The sequence below is a fragment of the Urocampus carinirostris genome, chromosome 13 (assembly GCF_059441175.1).
Source record: "Urocampus carinirostris isolate Australia breed hairy pipefish chromosome 13, RoL_Ucar_1.0, whole genome shotgun sequence".
NCBI classification, from domain to species: domain Eukaryota; kingdom Metazoa; phylum Chordata; class Actinopteri; order Syngnathiformes; family Syngnathidae; genus Urocampus; species Urocampus carinirostris.
In genome coordinates this window covers 2629325-2646996 of record NC_142361.1, presented here as the reverse complement: position 1 = coordinate 2646996, position 17672 = coordinate 2629325, and the positions used below count along the sequence as shown (strand labels likewise).

The 17672-nt window shown below is 41.0% G+C and overlaps 1 long non-coding RNA gene across 1 annotated transcript in view; it reads left to right on the top strand.

Annotated features, from left to right (window-relative positions):
* LOC148353487 (uncharacterized) overlaps nt 1-17355 on the top strand; it is a 52962-nt gene extending 35607 nt beyond the window's left edge. The window contains exons 4-5 of the long non-coding RNA XR_015852468.1: nt 16453-16921; nt 17015-17355. This is a non-coding gene — a long non-coding RNA (uncharacterized LOC148353487). The remainder of the gene's footprint in view (nt 1-16452; nt 16922-17014) is intronic.
* The last annotated feature ends 317 nt before the right edge of the window (nt 17356-17672 follow it).

Below are 17672 nucleotides of genomic sequence, written 5' to 3'. Positions count from 1 at the left end.
ACTCCTAAATGAATTTAACGCTACCCTGGCCAATGCCCTGGATTCAGTTGCGCCCATCCGGCATAAATCACGACCTAAAAGACGCACACCTTGGTTTAATGATGAAACTAGATCCCTTAAACGAGAATGCAGCAAATCTGAAAGAAAATGGCGCGCTACCAAGCTTGAAGTTTTCCATCAAATCTGGTGTGATAGTTTGTTGAAGTATAAAGCGGCCCTGGCCTCTGCAAAATCAGCCTACCTTTCGAAAGTGATTGCGTCACAAAAGAACAATCCCAAGGTCCTTTTCGACACTGTAGCATTGCTAACAAGGCAACAGACTATCCCAGATAGCTCCACCCATTCTGCCCACGACATAATGGTCTTCTTTACTAAGAAGATCCAAAGCATACAGGAAGAAATTGCTAAAGACAGTATTAATTCAACACATACTAAAGCACTCAAATCTCTAGATGCACAACATGGTGGCTGTCTAGGTATTTTGTCCCGATTTAGTGAACTGTCACTCGAAAATCTTAAACAGATGGTGAATACGGCCAAACCGACGACTTGCCAGTTCGACCCACTTCCAGGTTCACTTATTAAAGGTCTCTTTGGCGTTCTTGCACCTTCAGTTCTAAATATTTTAAACATATCACTCGCCTCAGGTGTAGTTCCAGCTGCTTTTAAGTCCGCTGTCATTAAACCCACACTGAAACGACCCAACCTAGATCCAGAAAACTTATGTAATTATAGACCTGTGTCAAACCTACCGTTTCTTTCTAAAATACTTGAAAAAGTAGTGGCACAGCAGCTGAATGATTTCATGTCCGAGAACAATCTCTTTGAATCAATGCAATCAGGATTCAGGGCTAACCACTCTACTGAGACAGCTCTGATTAAGGTAACCAATGATCTCCTACGGGCAATGGACTCAGGCGCATCATCACTTTTGCTGCTGCTGGACCTTAGTGCTGCATTTGACACAGTGGACCATATTATCTTGCTAGAACGGTTGGAAAAATGGATTGGTCTCTCAGGAAGCGTCCTATTATGGTTCAGATCCTACCTCTCAGATAGGACACACTGCGTTAAATATGGCGAATTGACATCTGAGCCATTTAGTGTTACTTGTGGTGTTCCGCAGGGTTCAGTGCTTGGCCCCCTTCTCTTCAGCATTTATATGCTTCCACTAGGTGATATTATTCGCAAGTATAATATCAGTTTCCATTGCTACGCAGATGACACTCAACTCTATCTCCCGATGGAGGAATCTGCCACAATAAACTGTGGAACTTTGGAGGCCTGCCTCACTGAGATAAAAGAGTGGATGTCACTCAATTTCCTGCGTCTTAACCCTGAAAAGACTGAAATGTTAGTTATTGGTCCTTCTAAGTCCCATGACTTATTCTCTAAAACCGCAGTGAACCTGGACAATTGCCACATCACACAGAGTGACTCACTTAAAAATTTAGGTGTCATTTTCGACCCTGATCTGTCCTTTCAAACACATGTGAAGAAAATTACTAGAACCGCTTTCTTCCATCTCCGTAACATTGCTAAAATTCGTCCTATACTTTCTCAGTCGGATGCGGAAATCATAATTCATGCGTTTGTTACCTCCCGTCTCGACTACTGTAATGCACTACTTTCCGGTCTTCCGATTGTTGTGGAAAATAGACTTGCATTTGTAGAATAGAGTTGCATACATTTAGAAATGTAGAAAGACTTGCTTACATTGCTTACAGTAGTGAGGGAATGTTGACATCATTCGAGAAGATCCTTGGCAAGACAGTTGAGTTTCCCTAAAAGGGCATGGGACCTGCAAGGTCTTGCTATGCAAGGTCCCTCTGAGCAAACTGAGGCGAACAACATGTCCTAATAAGGATACGACAGCATCTTCCTGTTGTTACTGTGGACTAGGGCCGCCTTTTGGGTTGTACTCAAACTGAAGCTATAAAAGCATTGTTATGTCTGGAGTTCTCTGAGTTCTTTTGGGATGACGAAATAAAAGGCTCCCCCTCATGGCTGGTTCCCGATGTACTTAATTCAATCACGAAAGAAGACTTAAAAGATTATCGAACCTACAATTTCTTCTACACGATGACCAGACTCAAGAGTCTTCAGCTGGTACCAAATGCTGCAGCGAGGCTTTTAACAAGGACAAAAAAGTTCGAACACATCATCCCAATTTTGGCTAACCTGCATTGGCTCCCTGTTAGCCTAAGATGCGATTTTAAGGTTCTCCTACTACTATACAAAATCATACATGGACTTTCCCCCTCATATCTTTCAGATCTGATCTCCCCCTATGTCCCGGCCCGAAGCCTTCGTTCCGAGAGCGCCGGTCTCCTGGTGATCCCAAGAGCCAAGAAGTGTTCCGCTGGTTCGAGAGCGTTCTCCATCCGGGCACCGGTGTTGTGGAATGCTCTTCCCCCTGAGATCCGATCTGCAACCTCGGTGGAAATGTTAAAATCTAGGCTCAAAACTCACTTCTACTCTATAGCATACGAGTAACCTAATCTTCTTATATGTAATAACTTGTGAAGCCCTTAGAGACTAATTGTGATTAAGGGCTATACAAATAAAAATTACTTGACTTGACTTGATTAGAGCAAAGAAAACGTAATGATTAGAATTGTTATTTCTGAGTTTTTATTGTATACGTGTATTAGTCATACAATGGTATGACCCCAGAAAAAAAAAGGAAAGAAGAGGTTTGTTCCCAGTTCTTGTGCCAGGTGTTACTTGTTTAGATTATTTTATCTCAAAATGCAATTAAATGGACATTGTGTATTGTTTGGCGCCTTCGGTGGTAAAAAAATGTAATTAATTAAAAAAAACATTGATTTGAATATTGAGCAAAAATGCATGAACTATCATATAAATGTACACTTTTAGATAACCCTTATAATTTTGCCTTTATTCTACATAACATGACACTCACATAGAAAGAGCTAATATGATTGGCCGACATCTTGCTGCAAAGGGTTCACGTTCATGGATCCGCTGTCGTTGGGGCACCACTTCCTGTGGTGTGTCTAGGGCAAGTACAGCTTGTTGACAACCATCCCTCTCCTGTCATGATTGCTGATTCAGGGCACCTATGACTGCCCAATTGGCGCCAACAGCCCTGAGCGCTGATTGGTTAAGAGACTCTTTTTAAACCCCAGGCTTCCAAGAGGAAGCCGTCAGACCGTTTGCAAACCTATCCTCCCAGCTAGGCAAGCTCATACCTTCCGACATTTTTCTGGCCTGTTTTCTCCTGCTTGATACGTGTTGCCGACCTGTTTCTGGACCCGTTTCCGCCCTGATCTGCCATCCCGACTACTGACCTGTTTTGCCCTGTTTCCTGCCTGATACCTGTTGCAGACCTCTTTTCTGAACTCTATACCGCCCTTGCTCTCCCGTTCCGGCTAGTGACCAGTATCCCTGCTGCCTACGATTATCATCGCTCGATATGGAAGTGCCACTTCCGCGTTCCAGCCACCTGCTACCCGTGTTCGTCGATCATCGGATCGTGGAAGCAAGCACTGCTCTCCCTCATTATCAATAAAACTGAGTAAACGAACGCTACTGGGTCCTGTCTCCGTCTCTGGCTTATGACATCTCCAGGTCGCTTTTTCGTTTCCCATATGAAACAAATAATACAGGTTTCTATGTTTACCAGTAGCAAGGGAAGCCTCCTGATCTGACTACAGCACCTTCATCATCTTGTCACCCATGTTTTGAGGTGTAAAGAGAGGAACCGAACCTCATGATGCTAGATCCTATATCACTTGGGGAAAACTAATTTTTTTTGAGTATCACATTGTACAATACTCATTGCAAACCCCTCTGACATGTAAATGTATATTTAAAATACATTGTATTAAAGATAACAATAATAATAAAACAAAACTGTACCCCTGTGTGAAGCAGCAAATGACACAAATTTTTTATTGCTTCACGAAAACATTTTCTCGTTTAGGGATTGAGACGGATCAGAAAACTATGTTTATCACCATAAAGAAGAAATGAATAAAACGTTTAAATGATATTGTTTGACCCCTTTAGTCTCTGTACTTTGTATGTTTCCTTGTGCTTTTTAGCCCTTGTTTTCGGTTGCACTACACAATACAGTGAGATCTATTGGTCAAACGTTACACAGTGTCCCTTAAATGTAGTTTAGTCTCCTTGTGAGTGGGAAACAAGAGCCAGATTTCATAACAATGGGGCCTTCTCGTAAACAAAACATGTTAAGCAAGTGGAATGTAACATGTACCGGGCACACAATTTTTTGTTCTTCTTTTTAGGAACACCCGCGTTTTTAATTAATTGGACTCTAAAATGGTGGGGTACGAATACAAAAAACAAACATTTGGCTACAGAGTGGACCAATCTATTATGTTGGTTATTTTGACTCGGAATTTTTAAAATATATTTTCCCTTGTCCAACAACCCCCAAAATTTATTTCCTGTTGTTGAAAGACTCCTGTGCCAAACCAAACGAACATTGAGTTGATATATGTGAAACTAAGTTCCCTAAATAGATCATTTGATTTTAAATAATACAAAAAGCAAATGTTGTATTTTTGTTGGACGCAAAAAGTTATTTCTTGTTTTCAACATTTGTTTTTGTTGCTTTATAGGAACCCTGAAAAATATTGGTTTCCAAACACAGAAGAACGGTGTTGTTTGTTCATAACCAACACAAAAAAGGGACAGTTATGTACATACAAAATAAAATAACTGGGTCATTACAAAAAGAACAATGTTTTTTTTGGGGGGTTTTGTAACCGCCATAATTTGTATAATTTATTTGAATCAACTTAAAGTATTGTTTTTTTCCGCATAACAACCTTAAGAGTTGGAAAAAAATTAATCCAAGTTATGGATTGTTCGATTTTTGAGAGAGTTTGGATTTTTTTAAGACAAGTGTTGTTAGAATATGTGATTATGATACTGCAGAAAGTAGCTTAAATTTTGTTTTTACTCTTAGGATAGTAACTTTTTTTTAAATACGTGTATTCTTTAGCGCCTGCATGTGGTTAAAAAACATTCAAATAAAACAACATTGATTAAAAGTAAGCCAAAGTACAGAACCATTATTTGAAAGTGCATTTTTAAAATACTTGGAGGTTATGACATTTTTATTTATTTTACATTATATGATTGTGGGCAGCACGGCGGCGCAGTGGTTAGCGCTTGTGCGGCACAGTTTATGTCATGGGAACCTGTCGTGGGTTCCAATCCAGCTCCAGACTTCCTGTGCGCAGTTTGTATGTTCTCCCCGTTCTTGCGTGGGTTTCCTCCGGGCACTCCGGTTTCCTCCCACATTCCAAAAACATGCATTTCAGGTGAATTGGCCGGTCCAAATTGTCCCTAGGTGTGAATGAGCGAATGAGTTGTCCGTCCCTGTGTGCCCTGCAATTGGCTGGCACCCAGTTCAGGGTGTCTCCTGCCCACTGCCTGGAGATGGCTGGGATGGGCTCCAGCCCCCCCGCGACCCTAATGAGGATAAGCGGTACGGCTAATGAGATGAGATGAGATATGATTGTCCGCCATCTTGCAACTTAGTGTACCCCGAGAACCAAACACCTTGTCAAAGGCTGGTCAGAGGATTCTGAAGAAAATCGGTACGGTTTGGTCATTTTTTTTACACGCACAAAAGAAACAGTCCTAATGAGTCACACTTTACCTTTCTGTAACTTGGAAATACAACAGATTTGAGACCTCGTCCAAGGTTCTTGCCACCTGGATGAATATTAAAAATGAACTTTCAATTAAAGCAAAAATCCTGGAGTGAATCATTTGCTTGTCAGGCCCCCTTTTTTACCGTGTGTTGGATTTATGCATTGCGTGTTTGTTTTCAGACTTCAGAAAATGTTTTCTGGTGTTTTTGTGTGTATGAGTGTATGAAATGTGTTTTTCACGGGCCACTAACAGTGACTGTTTAGATACATTATTCTGCAACCTTGTTGTTAAATTGCTACCCGTGAGTAAAAGTCCAATGTGTAATTATCCTGCCAAAACACTCACACAAATTTTAGCAAAAGCTGGCACACACTGTCGTCTTTCTGTGGAAGTAACAGTAAACAGAAGTAACTTGGAAAAGGTTCGCAAACATGTCGCGTGTTAACGGTTGCATCTTATATACATTACATTGGTCTTCTGTTTTAATATTATGTATTACTATTATTTTGTATTAAATGTTTTGCCAGCTCTACACACTCTGCAGGGTCACCGATTCTGTTCATAACTTATGGACAAAAATTCTAGGCGCAGCCTTGGTGGGGATGGAATCCGATTTGGGGGCCTCAGCATTGCGTCACTGACCATGGCACTCAGCCTGAAAAGGGTGGCATGCTCCCTCCGGGTTGGGGATGAGATCTTGCCCCAAGTTGAGGAGTTTAAGTATCTTGGGGTCTTGTTCACGAGTGAGGGTAGGATGGAACGGGAGATCGACAGACGGGTCGGTGCAGCGTCTGCCGTCATTCGGACCCTGTACCGGTCCGTCTTGGTGAAGAGGGAGCTGAGCGGAAAGGCAAGGCTCTCGATCTACCGGTCAATCTATGTTCCTACTCTCACCTATGGTCATGAACTTTGGGTCATGAATGAAACAAAACGATCCCGGATACAAGTGACCTTAATGAGTTTTCTCTGCAGGGTGTCTGGGTTTTCTTAGAGATAAGGTGAGAAGCTCAGTCATCTGGGAAGGATTCTGTGTAGAGCCAGTTGAGGTGGCTCTGGCATCTGAAAAGGATGCCTCCTGGACGCCTCCCTCAGGAGGTGTTCCGAGCATGTCCCACCGGCAGTAGGCCCCGGGGGCGACCCAGGACACGCTGGAGAGACTATGGCCCAATCCCATTCCTCTCACTTGGCCCTGAGAACCCTCCAGTGAGGTCCCTCCATAGGCAAGTGTTCTTGGTGAGTGGAGTGCAAAGTGGAGATTGTCCCCTAGGAAATTGGACGACACTTGCAAGGTTCCACCCCAGTCCAGTAGATGGCCGTAATACGAATTGGCTGTAGACCTTTGTGACGTATTGGTCTACGTTCGTGCAACGTTAAAAATGCCCGCTACAGCTGTGTTATTACCGATTGCCTGAAAGCTCATCATCTTTTCCGTGTCTCCAAACAACGGAGGAGAAATGTGCTATACTGAAGACAGCTTCAGCGCTATGTAGCGCTGATTCATCTTTACAAGGTACGTACACTCATTAAAAAAATGACCCGTTTGGTCAACTACAGTAAGGGTTCACATAATATGTTTGTGTAGACATAAATGGCAATCTACTTATTAGTATCTTAATGCCATTTTATGACATATAGTAGGGGTCTTTAATGTGTGACATGACGAAAAGTAAACAAACACAAGAACAGTCCACCTCACCCTTAGGCTGACATAATATCGTCACCAAACTTCCCTGTATGACCCAAAAACCTTAGTTCATAAGGAATTTAATTCAAAAGAGTTGTCATTGGATATAAAAAAGGTCATTTCAACATTTTTTCATGATGCTTACATCACAGTAAAAGCTGTCTTTTTCTTTTCTAAGCCCACATTTATGTCTAAATTGTTTATGTTATCTATTGTGTTCCAGAGTGGCCGTCCCATAAGCGTGGACAGGTTGGACAGGAATGTTCCCATCCTGTGCTTATGACTTGATGTGGAGTCAGAACTCATTCAGGACTTAAGGTTGAGCAAGAAGGTCATGTGGGCCCTGCAGGAGCTGCTAAAGAGGGAACAGGGCAATGGATGGAGGTCCTGATCTACGTGTACTGGCTGGCCCACGGTCTGTCGTACCGTGTGGTGTCACGGGTCTTCAGGGTTCCCAGGTCCACCGTACACAGAATTGTCCACAGTTAATATGGAATAAATTGCTCAAAAGCCATGTTTTAGGCTCTGGAAGTCAGACCCACATTTGCATCCTGTGCTTTTCTGCATTACTATTCAATAAACATCTTTTTTTTTTAGTAACACCTTGGTGGTTTATTTCATAATGATGTGAGATACTGTGTGTGAACTATGTGACTGTTGGACAGAAAACAACTACAAATCACTCCAGCTTAAATAATAGTTTACTTTCAGAAAAACAAACTCACATTGGGCCGAAATACATAACAGTAAATAAATTATGTGTCACAAATTGTAACAAAAATATACCAATACTTCCATAAAGCTGGAAAACACAAACGAACTTCATTGAGTTCTTAATAAAATAAAATATTTTCCTTCTATAAAACAAAGGGAAACATTGCAGAGATGTCACTGTTTTGGAAATTTGTCCACGAGCTTCCCAAAAAGGACGGGAACCGCTCAGTTTTGGCCACAGTTTCCTCGAGCCTTTTCTTCATTCCGGCAGACTCCTCTTTCAAAAAATCAATGAGTGTATGGTGCATCCTTTTTTTTCTGGGTGATTTGGGGTTTGGCGCCGGATTGGAAGATGCCGACGACGTGCCCGGTGGTGTGGATGGTGCGGTAGCTGTGATGGTGACCAGCTCTTCCACGGGACGTTCTACAGTGGCCTTTAGGTTGGGTGGAAAAAAACAAGAATTACTTCATGCTGGTGTATTGTACAAAAACAACTGTGTATAGGATGCTCAGCGTGATGATTTTTTTTGGGCAGCTCCCTCGGTAGATTTGTGCACTTCGTAAAGTGGCGATTTTGCAATGTTCATGTTTTAACGCGAAAATACGATTTTCTATTGCATTTACGTCTAAGATATCTCAATATATTTCGTTGCAAATACATGCGTAGTTGTGGAAAACTACTTACATTTATGCGGCTCCTTTCCAGGCATGTTTGTTGATATTGAGAATTTGCATTGCCTTCTGGCTAGTCACTTAGCTTCCAAGTGAGGTAGAGAGCTCCCTCCGTCTGAAGTGGTTATGACATGGTTTGAGGGCACTTCTCCCTCGGTCTTGAGAGTATCGGGACACACCCCATTTTCACGTGAACGCGCAAAACCGAGTGACTAGGGCACATAGCGAGTGAAAGCGCGAAGAATGGGACTCAGCCTATGTCTCTCGGCTGGCTTGGGAACGCCTCGGGATCCTGTCGGATGAGGTAGAGGAGGTGGCTGGGGATAGGGACGTCTGGGCTTCCCTTCTAAGGCTGCTGCCCCCGCGACCCAACCCCAGATAAGCGGAAGACAATAGATGGATGGATGGATGGATGGAGGCAGTGGACTCGAGGATACTGTATTAGTCTTCACCTTTTCATTGTGATACTACTGTTAATGCCAGCAGCCAATCGTAGACCCTGGCAACAAGTAATAACTGAAATGTGATTGGGTTTATTCCTAAACATGAAAACACACATTTGGAAGCAGTGCAACCACGGTAAACGTAATGAAAGTAAGTTGACAGACAATTAAGAATAAGCAGCAATAAGTACAGACGCTGCCCTACTTACGAACGAGACAATCCGGACAATTGTTCGTAAGTTGAATTCATTCATAAGTAGCTTCAGTGCTATATTTTGTATGGAATGTATGTTTAAGGTTTATATAAGTATGTTTAAGGCTTGTATAAGTAACTTGGATTGTTTTAAAACTGAAAAATAAATGTTTGATAAATTAATATGCTCCATAACGTTACAAAGCAGGCTGAATAAAAAAGCATAGTACTGAAATACAAAGCTGCGCATTAGGCATTGACATTCTGTGGTCTGTGAAGCCTTTTGAGACTCTTTGTGATTAAGGGCTATACAAATAAACATGAATTGACTTGACTATAAAGATAAATAAAGTTGAGTTAAACTTTTGGAAGAGTTAGGCGACTTCCTCCTCTGTGGTAAAAAGTTGACAAAAAAAGGGGATCCAACCATTTTTTCAACCGTATCAAGCTTTCTTATTCCACTTATATTTTAAAAGAATTGGCTCGCCAATTCTTTACACTTTACGCCAACCATATTAAATAGATGCATATTAAACAATTAAAATGTCAAAGTTCTTAGCATGATAGAGATACAGTGCAGTGTGTTTACATTACACACGAACTAGAATGTAGGAGTCGGATTTCTTCTTCGAGGTGGATGCTGGGTGACCTCTCACAGCGCCACGCGGCGGAAAGAAGCACTACAGTACTGTCCTTTACTCGGATAAAGGTGCACACAACACAAAATCTAACTTACAGCAATGTCCGGATATTTTTCAACATCACGAAAAAAAAATTGTATCTACTGTTTTGCTGAAGTCAAATGTTCGTAAGTAGGGGAGCGTCTGTATTCATGGACAAAATGTAATTGACATCAAATGATTAAAATATTTGTAGAAGGCCTTGCAGGCCATAACAGCTCACCGCTGCAATCTACATAGAGATTTTTTGGGTGGTCTTTCTCCCATTTTATGAGTCATTAGGTGACCCTAACCCTAACCTGGACCAGACAAAACCTGGAGCCTTAACCCGGACGCTAACGGTGAGCCATCTGGACAATAGTATATTAATTGCAAGAAACGCCGCGTAAAACACAAAGGAAAACTCCCAATCACCTTACTTATAGCAGGCAAAGGCAAAAAAAGGAACGCACGCTGTACACAACGACACGCAAACTTAACTCACGCAGCTTTCGCTGATTCAACCACGCAAATCGGACAAAATAGACAGAAGTCCCCCAGCGACACGGTAAGCAAAGTTCCAGTTTCTCCAGGCACAAATGAGTGCTATGCAACGCCTGTTTACTACAATTTCTGCCTGTTTTTTGACGGGACTCGCCATTGTTATGGGTCTTTGTTGTCATCTGGTTATGTCACAGCTCTTTTTGAGATATGAACCAAATCAGTCAACTTTGAGACTAAATTTCTCGAGTCCCCTGGCGCATGGAATATTCTTCAACATATCTGCATGATTGTGGGGAAGACCACTACACTTTCTGTGGTAATTTGGAAAAAATGGTCTTTTATAATATATTTTAAGTTCAAAGGTCCAGGGGAAATGATTGGAGCTCCCAAGCGTACCTTGGAGGCAACTGGTGTCAAGCTAGAGTGTTATGCCTACATGGAAAGTGTGACAGAATATCTTTTACATGGTTTGGTGGACTTCTTTTATTTTTGTTTTTAATCTTTCCCGGAAACCTGATAGTGATGCTTGAGATCTCTCTACAGAGATATTAGGCTTGAGTGAGAATCACAAGCACAATTTCGGATTTTCTCCCAAATAAAAATTCCTGTTTCTAAAATAATTCTTTATTGCACTCAAAATCAAAATACCAATAAATATTTATACGAAATATATAAAAAAGCTTTTCCTAACCCCCTTAAACCAGGTGGGTTATATCCTTTATTTCGCTTGGTTCACCTAAGCAGAGAAGCGGTGAACGATAGTGAAATGAAATGTTAGCATAATTGCTAAAGACGCCCGCCCCGAGACGGGGAGGTTGTGGCTCAAGCCTCGGCCGAGTCATACCTAAGACTTAAACATTGGTACCCGTTGCTTTCCTGCTTTGCGTTCAGCATTAGGGGTTGGAATTGGGGGGGTTGGTCACCTAATGACTCCCAACACCTCCGTTGGGTTGAGTGAGGGGGCTGGGAATCCCCTCCTCTGAATCAATCTCCCAAAAAGAGTCAGAAATGACTCTAGCCACCTCCACTAGGGGGGTATGGCTGTGGTATACAATATAATTGCTAAGGTCATTTCACCTATGTTTAAAAAAAATCCCTCTCACATCCAAATATTTTCATGTCACATTAAAAGGTTGAAGTGAGGCCACTGAGCAAGTGTTCGTACAATGTTGTAATTTGTTCTTGTTTTGTAACTATGACTAAGGCAACCTTGCTATTAGGCTCACAATAACAAAGCCAGAGCCAGTTTCTCCTTGTGTATGTGCGCAAGCCTTTTAATAGTAGCCCTTGTTATAAGTTATTTTAGGAAGGCAGCATAGAAAGTTGAGGCTGGACAACAAAATCACATGAGTTGTTTTGCAACAGCTAACTGATCAAAAAAAAAGTATAAAAATAAAACAGCAATCAACATTGTGAATGTGCTGCTTGATAGAAACACTGCACAGCAGTTTGAGGACCAAACTGACACATGTGTTGACTTTTTCAATTCCTGCAGTTTTGGCAGTTGTCTGCAATCACAGCGACACAAGCATTGATGGATTTACACCCTGCCCCAAAATCAACAGCATGCTGCATTTTGAATCTCTTCACTTTCTGTGCTATAAATCTTTCCCCTAAGCATAACTGCGAAATGATTGACTGCATATCTCTATGTCATGATGACGGCTCATAGCGATCAAAATTGAAAAATTATCGTATTTTCTGGCCTATAATGTGTATCTGATTATAAGTGGCACGCTCAAAATATTTCTTTATGAGATCATGGTTTCATATATCTATGGGCCATTAAAGAAAACTACAGAAAAAAACGAGGGTTGCATTTAAAAAATTCATCAAAGTTTAAAAAAAAAAAAAAATCATAGAACATAAATACTATTATACCTGATTTTATAACTAAATTTGCGTGATTAATTAATAAAAGGTTACGTACGTTGAAGTATTTCGTTGAGATTAGGCATTTCCAATTTCATTTATCGTATTTCTGGTCTATCAGGCGCACCAGATTATATGTCACACTTTTAAATTACTGCGCAATTTCTGGTTTTGAGGTGTGCCTTTAGAACAGAGAATAAGGTAGATGTCTCGTTGACCACTTGTTCAACTGAGAGTTTATAGTACCTTCGAAGTTTCACAACAAAAAAATCTAATTTAAATGATGAAATGATTTTTAGCACGTATGTTGTGGCCCGTTTACTCTCCTGGTGCACAATCTCACAAAACCAGCAAATAAAATTTGTTTTGAAAGTCCAATAAGTGCTTAAATTTGGCCATGAAAAAGGTGAACGAACCCTGGAAATGATTCATCCATTATCTGCCCAGCTTTTTCTCATCAGGGTCGCGGGGATGCTGGAGCCTATCCCAGCTCTCTTCAGGCAGTGGGCAGGGGACACCCTGAACTGGTTGCCAGCCAGTCACAGGGCACACAGAGACAGGCAACTCACTCGCTCATTCACACCTAGGGACAATTTAGACTGGCCAATTAACCTGACATGCATGTTTTTAGAACACTTGAGGAAACCCAGGCAAACATTGGGGAGAACATGCAAACTCCGCACAGAAAGGGTGGTAGCTGGATTTGATCCCATCACCTCAGAACTGTGCCGCGGACACGCTAACTACTCATCCACCGTGCAGCCGTGATTCATAACTGGGAAAAACAGTCTTTGCTGCCCTCACCTGTTTCCTATCCTGGCAACAGTGCACTAAGTGGGCTTTGGCTTTTCTATATTATTTCCTGTTCATCTATTCATGCCCCCTCTCCTTAGTCTCTGGCTTGCTCTCGTGCTGCTGTTCTTGCTATAAACCAAAAGGCGTGAGGCCAAGGCAGGACGTCATTCTTATAACATTTATGTAAGCGAGCGACTGAACCAGAACTTGACAGCAACACCATGTGTGTGCACCCAGTAGTCAATGTTGTGTTTTTTGCAATGACATCCCTGTGTGAAAATAATGGATGTAAATTCTTTTAGTAGCATAATGAACCCAACTTTTCATGCCTGGCACATTCTAAAGAGGATTTTCCTTCTGTTGCTGCAGGGGTGGGAAATGAATGACTATCTGGATGTTGGCCAAATCATGAGCTTGTTGACGTAAGGAATAAAGACAAAAGTAAAAGTCAGGCCAAACCAAAACACCTGCTATGATCACAAACAACTATTTCCAGGTGTTTTATAGGTGCAGAAATCCTTCGGTTTTCGTGGTTAATGGGGACCAGAACCACCCGCAAAAAGTGAAGATCCGCGAAGTAGCGTTGCACCTCAAAAAACCCACCTAAGGGTTAAACTTGCCTTGAGATAACGTCAATACCGACTGAAAGTATGCAACAGTAACAATAAACAATTATAGTTTTACAAATATTAACACAAAACTTATATTAGCGGTTGAATGAATTGTTTTTTTGTCATAATACAAAAGTAGAACAAAATTAGAGGGCTTCTCCTTTCAGTGTAAGAAAGCAATTTACAGAGCGGCTAGCTGAGTGAGACAGATCGCCGCGATGTTCAAAACAAGACCGTCCCGAATATAATGGTTTCCCACAAGTTGTGGCTCCATGTCATTCATTTAATGAGGACTAGACTTGGCATTGGCAAGATACAGGGTCTGCAGCGGTGGCTTTTAAGAGTTTTTAGCATAGCCATTTGCAGTAGGCTGGACCAACAGCACCGTTCTTACTGTAGCTTTGCCCAGATGCTGCACAAGTCGTTGGTGGAACCCGATGATAATCCCATAAAGCACCAGCTGATGATCACAATTTTGTCGTGCTCTTCTAACTTAAGAGTCTAATTTAATTGATGAACTTTTTTTTCAAAGTCAGAGCCTCTAGTTTCTTTACGGAGGCAGCCCACTGTTTGACTAACACCATACATCAGCCAATCAAGGCCGCGCACACAGACGGTCACAACCACACAACACAGAGTGCCCACCTTAATCTGTACCCGCTGAACACAATGCCAATACAATGATATTAACGACAACAAATACAAAATCGATTCATTTAGAAATCCGCAAAGGATTGAAAGCAGCAAAACCAAAGCGCAAAGAAGCGAGGGGTCCCTGTATTTCCTAATTAAGAAATGTGCAAAATTTGAGGAGATACTACATGTTTTATGGGTGGAATCTATATATATATATATATATATATATATATATATATATATATATATATATATATATATATATATATATATATTACATCCGTATAGTCCAATTTTTTACCGATATAATGCATTTTGAATATAGTCTTGACTTTTTGAACTTTGAGGTCATGTGAGGAACACTGGCGCATGCAAGCCAGTCAACATATTGGTTTATGTGTTAATAAGTCAAATCATTTATAATAAGTTACTATTTGGTAGTTTTTGTGGATAATGCCTAAGTTATTTGTTGCAGGTAGATGGAGTAATAGTACAAAAAGGGGTGAACAGCCCAAAATAAAACATTCCTATCAAGTTTGCCTAAAATCCCTATCCAGGACGTTTTTAAAGTCACTTGAATGCTCTTCTTAAACCGTATGGACAGTTTTGGTCTCTTTAAAAAGGTAAACTAAAATAAGTTCAAGTGCTGCTTACATTGAGTAATCTGAGTTGGAACACACGTTTCACAAGTGCAACATTACAAGACTTTTGAGTGAGTTATGCTGTCTTTATAGTTTTCAGGTATTTTGTTCCAGTCTGATTGTGTTTCTGTGATGAGTACATTTTGAAATGGTAATATGTTATCTAGCTATGATATCTTAAATGCCAAGAGTTTAAGCTTTCCAATGATACAGTATGTGGCATTATGTACTTCTGTGACTGGTGACATCGTGAAGACACGACTTGGTTTATCAACAATCTTAAGGGGTTAAGGAGGAGAGTCAGTGATGTGTACATCAAGTTACCTGCCCAAAAAAAGAGCTCAGGTTTTCATATTGTCTTGTTGTGAGATGTTGTTGGATAATAAACAATCCTTATCGATGGAAAATATGCACTGAGTTTACAAATAGAAAATGTACTTGCTTTAATTGGAGAGTTGATTTGATAACCTACAAATTTACAATTTTAAATTTTCCTAACACTTCTGCACTACACATTATTTTAGTCCAACGGCCTTCAACCATTCTTTACATATGTCCAAACCATCTAAAACATTTTCAGCAACCCTCTCAGCAAGCTTTCTTACCACATCAGCTCTTCTCCTTACTTCCCTATTCCTCAACCTATCCAGGCATTTCACTCTACACATACTATACACACATCTCATTTCAAAGGGATTTAACCTTTTACGCTCATTTACTCTCAAACCCCATGCCTCTGAGCCATACATCACTGCTTTGCATCTATCCGCAGATCTCTACATTTGAACAATCCATTCAGCATACACATTGCCTTGCATCCTTCACACAGCCTTTTCTTCACATCCTCCTCAAAACCACCACCTTCTGCCACATACCACCCAAATGACTTAAAACTATCTACCCCCCACAGGTTTACACCCCTTCAACAAAATTTCGTTATCCATCATGAATTTTGACTTGCAAAAGAAGAACATATTTTAATTGTCAGGGACTGCCTAGTTTGTCAACACCAGCAGCAATCAAAACCTGTTATCCATAAAGCTAAAATTACCAAGCGACACAATCAGACAACAAATCATCTCTTCGGTCATGAAACAGAGTTGCGTCTGTTTAAAAAATGAGATGATTGAGTCAGTGGAACATAGCAACCGTCTCCAAGGTAAACTCAATTCCTGCTTGGAATGGAACTCCAGTATCCCGGGGGGTATGACATCATCACAAGGCGCTATTTCAGGCCCAGCTAAATGGATCCAACTATTTGGGGTTTTATGTGTTTTTAATGATAGAAACATGTGAGATTTTTCTTTGAAGAGCATTCACACAGTAAAAAGTCACATCCTAAACTTCGACATTGTCATCTTGTGTTTATCCAGGGACGCAGAGAAGCAGAAGCCCATCAGAACCAACTGCCAGTTCTGCACATCTACCAGCAACTAATTGTCTGCATGGGCGTCTTACTCCTCGCAATTGTATGGTACTTCAGCGGGGACCACAACAGTTAGCCAGACCACCCTCAGGGTTAGCTTATAAAGGGGAGAGGAGAAAAATTCAAACCCGGCAGACGTAGCATCCTACAAGCCTTCCCATTTCAGGAATCAAATACTTCAAAGGATTTTTAAAAAACATTTTTATATCTCTTCATCTCTGAACTTTTGCTGTGAATTCAAATGGTTGGAAATTTGCACGCCCATTCAGAACACAAACAAAACCTGCGTCCAAGTGACATTTGCGGAAATCATTGCTTAGTCCTTTACAATTACTCTCCGCTCCATAAGTTCCCAAGAGGAAATTCATATTTAAAACTCCTTGTCACAATACCTTTTCTCCTCGTGTCACTGAGAGGTAAGATCAGCCCTAAAAAATGCATCCCGGCCCAGGCCCTCGGGTATTAATGCCTGACCCAGCCCGGGCCTAACCAAATAATGTGATTTGCAGGACCGAGCCCAAAGAGCCCAAAATTTCATATTTTATTTGTGAAGACTCGGGATGAGAAGGGGTGATTTTGACTGACTCCGCACGCCTGCATGCCTGAGATGCAGACTCTGCTGCGCAAGAGGGGGACGGAATGCATCGCGCGCATCCCTTACCTGGAGACACTTGAAGCATGTCTTTTGTAACAAAATCAAAGTGAACAAGATTGTATGTATACACATTTTCATCTTTTATATTTCTGTGTCTGATGATGTTAAATTAACCAACACTTTTCCATCATTGACGGATCATTTTAAGAGTTGAAGGGAAAAATTTAAGGCTATTCTTCATTTTGACGGCTTGAAAATTGGACAATTTACCACAACAGCAGTATGTCCACAAGATGTGCAGCACTTTGAGAGATGCTGAGAGACAAAGCAAAACAATGACAGGTGGATAACAACAATAAAAATAAGTCAGCGACAGAGAAGCCCAGCCAGACCCGAATGCAATGATTGACATTTTAAGCCCAATCCGAATTTTGGGTTGGGCTCGGGCTTATGATCTCACATAGTTATTTTTACTTGTACCAAACATAATTATTAATACTTGTACAGATTTTTTTTTCCATGAAGCACTTGAACTGGAATTTATTTATTTAAATGTCTAAATGAAAAATGAA